Here is a 3,639-nt window from a genome sequence, read left to right as displayed (position 1 = left end):
TTAAGTTATTTTAGTAATTTTGCGTTTCTTTTAATTAATATTAATCTTTTATTTAGTTATTTGAAACAATGTGCCTTGACAAAACAGTTTTAACTGTGGCTTATTGTTATATGAACATATGTATATTCATATTCGATGTATATAGATGTTGTTTTTTTTATCTGTTTAACTAAGAAAACGAGCTATACATTCTTATCCCGCAATTTGTTCTGGTGTTTAACGGCACTGTTACGACTGTTTGTTTTCTTGTAAATATATATACACTTACGCCTTTAAAACAGAGAAAAAAAAGGATAGTTCAAATTAAAATTTTTAAAGGTTGTATTTTTAAAAACAATAGGAACACGGCACTTGTGTAAAGATATTTATTTATAACTCGTCTTCGGTAATATATTTACTATATTAAATATCGTCGTGCATAAAAATATTCCTCCTAGTGACCAATAATTCTCTAGTAAAAGTAACATCTGGCGATTAGCGAATAGAAATCTTGTAGGCTTAGAACTAGCTTTGAGTTTAAATGAAGAAAATTGTTTAACAGTTAGTTAGGCCTAATTTCTCAAAACAGAACATAAAACGCAATACGTTGCTTTGTTCATTAAACTCCTTATAGTATGTTTAATATTTTGTGCAAAAACTCTCATTTTAAATTCAGCTTTAGTTGTACCTTATCAGATAATGTTCACTGGTAGTTCAGTCCTCGGTTAGTTCTTCCTGGATGTCACTAAGCCTAAGTATTTATCTCAGTCCTTGATATTGTTATTGTTTTGTATGAAGATTTCAAAACAAATCAAATGAGTTTATCCAATTTGGGGTTAATGTTTAACATACCCAACACTGGGTTAATATTTAACATATTCAACAGTGGAATTTTTTTTGAACAAACTTAGCGTTTACTTAATATTAAACATATCTAATTTTAGTTTGCTAGTGAACGCTACCTACCTTAATTAGAACAGAACACAGTCATATGCCCGTCTTGTATTGAAACCTTGAAAATGATGACTTTTAAAAGCCAGTTTGTAGGTCTCCAGCAAATAAATTCTAAAACTTTTTCTTTCAACAAGAAACCAATAATAGATAGTTTGTTTGGTTTTTCCAGTACTGTAGAAAGTGTGACCAATGACCACACTATTGAGCAAAGTTCACTGTCCAAAGTTATTACGATAAAGTCAAACGTATTAGGGTTTATCAGTTCTTAAAAAAATGTGTAGTTTCACTTTTAAACACAGCTGTTGAAAGTTGTAACTCACATTACATAGATACTGTTTTTAAGACTTGTATTGTTGTTCATTCATTTGTTGTCAGTTTTGTATTTTTTACTACTGTTGAAATAAATTGCTTTAAAAAAAGGTAAGTTTCGATTTAGTGACGTGAGAGTGGTAAACATGGGAAAATATTTTGATTTTACACATAGGAATTCGTTAAATTAATTCACGAAACTAAGATTTGTAGGCTTCTTTATGTGACAAAATTAACAATAAATTCTTAGTTGTAAAACGGAACTTTTTGTGTGACGTGGGTTATTGATTTCCTGTTTATACAGTATATTAGTTTCGAAGAAACTTGATTATTCCGTAAAAACAATAGTGGGTGTTTGTGAAAACTTTTAGTTTGACATTTATTTGGCGAGTTATTGTCTGGAACTACGCGCAATAATTACAAAGTTCTATAAAATATTCTAAATTTAAGCATTTTAAGGTGGTTTAATTTTAATTCGGAAACACAGTTTAATTTCTTTAACACACGGCATTGCCTTTATAACTTCAGTACGTGATATTAAAACAATTTTGAATGTGCGAGTCAAGTCACGTGACAAACCATAACTGATACAAAACCGCCATGTATCAGAACTAAATTCTGCCATTGTTTGCCATTTCACAGTTAATGTGATGCCACCGAAAATTGATCGCGTTTTCGAAGATTATGTAGCAGCCTTTCCTACACAAGATTATTAAGAAATGTTCAGATCGAGGATTTAGATTTTTCAAGGCGAGGAGATCCCTTGTACTTGAGAGCATTGAAAAACAAAGAATACGGATCAACTTGGGGATCCAGGACTACCCAGAAAGAGATTTGCAACATGTCCTACCCCTTCCATTATTATCAAAGTGCGGCATCATATAACGGGTGAGAATCCACGAACACAAATATCAGTGGCAAAAGTCGTCCACGTGCCCCAGGCAACAGTATGAAACATAATCAAAAAGGATCTCCGTCTGGAAAAGCAAAACAAGTCACGTATAAACTAATTGGTTCCACGACATATCTTTTATCGCATGCCTCAAGCAGCTGGAGAATGAAATGAGTAGTCATGCCATTCCATATGAAGACATACCGGATAAACTGGACATAGCGCCTATGGATTTCTGAGTAATCGAACTGTTGAAATGGATGCCGGGAAATCGTCGTTCTCTTACAACAAATGGATTATGAAAACATCCAGGGAGAAGTGGTGCTTTGGACATGACAATCTTACAAAACTATGCTGCAGTAGGGCTATCATGGAATGCACGGTCTTCAAGTAGAGTAAGACCGGATATGTCAACATAGACTGTAACGAAGGGGCGAGTTCTCCAAAAGTGTCTTAATATAACGTACTCAACCTCTGTAGAAGATAACATTATTATTTAACAATCTCCAAACGTAATAAAATATTTTTAATCTTAAAAAAATAATAATTCTCTTTTAAAATAGATAAACGTATATATATACTATTTTTTTCGGTAACTTATAAATGTTTTTGTTAATGTAAATATTTTAATGTTTTTTTAAGTAAAGCCACATTTAGCTTTTATGTTGTGTCCAACGCGGGGAATCGAACCACGGACTTTAGCGTTGTAAGTCCGTAAAGTTACCGCTGTCTCTCACCGGAGGATATTTTTAATGGCCTTAGAATTCTGAAGACTCATAGAAAACCTGTACTCTTTTTTCACAGAATGATATATTGCAACATGACTCCTAAATAGGCAATATACATCACCAAGCACAGAGTGCTTAGTATGTAAGGATGGGCCGAGATAAAAAATGGCTGCCACATTCAATCTATTACTCTATGATGCCTACAAATAACTGCTAAAGTTGAGTTATAGCCTTACTTGAGCACCTAATTCCCATTATCGAACGTTTCACAGCTTGCGAGACTCCCGGTGTTGTTAAAGTGGAGAACTGGGAACTAGCCAAAGTGTTCATCATTCTTATAACTTTTCCCACGCTAGCCAAAACTTGTGTGAAGTTCTCGCAGTGGTTTTAGTACGACAAAAACATCTTAAGAGCACTTGGGAACAGGCTATCAATAAGCACGATAGTACTTAGTATAAGCTATAAAAATGATAATTCTAGTGTAAACGATATTTTCATTACCCCTTGAAGTTAGCTTTCTTGCAAACATCTAGTTTTCCTTTATAAAGCTTAAGTCCAGGGTAAAAGAGGATTTACCAGCCAATAACATATGAACATTAGATGACTGTAACATGTAGAATATTCAAAGCTTTGTACACTATATAGTCGGTGTCTTTAGGGAGCAAACGCCTATATTATGTATGAAGTAAAGGAGTAAAAAAATCAATACACAAAATATTAAATTTTATTACATACCTTCATAGAATACACTAACTTTCAATCAGGGGTAATAACGTC

Source organism: Limulus polyphemus, unplaced genomic scaffold (assembly GCF_000517525.1).
Source record: "Limulus polyphemus unplaced genomic scaffold, Limulus_polyphemus-2.1.2 Scaffold695, whole genome shotgun sequence".
Classification (NCBI taxonomy): Eukaryota; Metazoa; Arthropoda; class Merostomata; order Xiphosura; family Limulidae; genus Limulus; species Limulus polyphemus.
Note: the sequence above shows the minus strand (reverse complement) of the source record.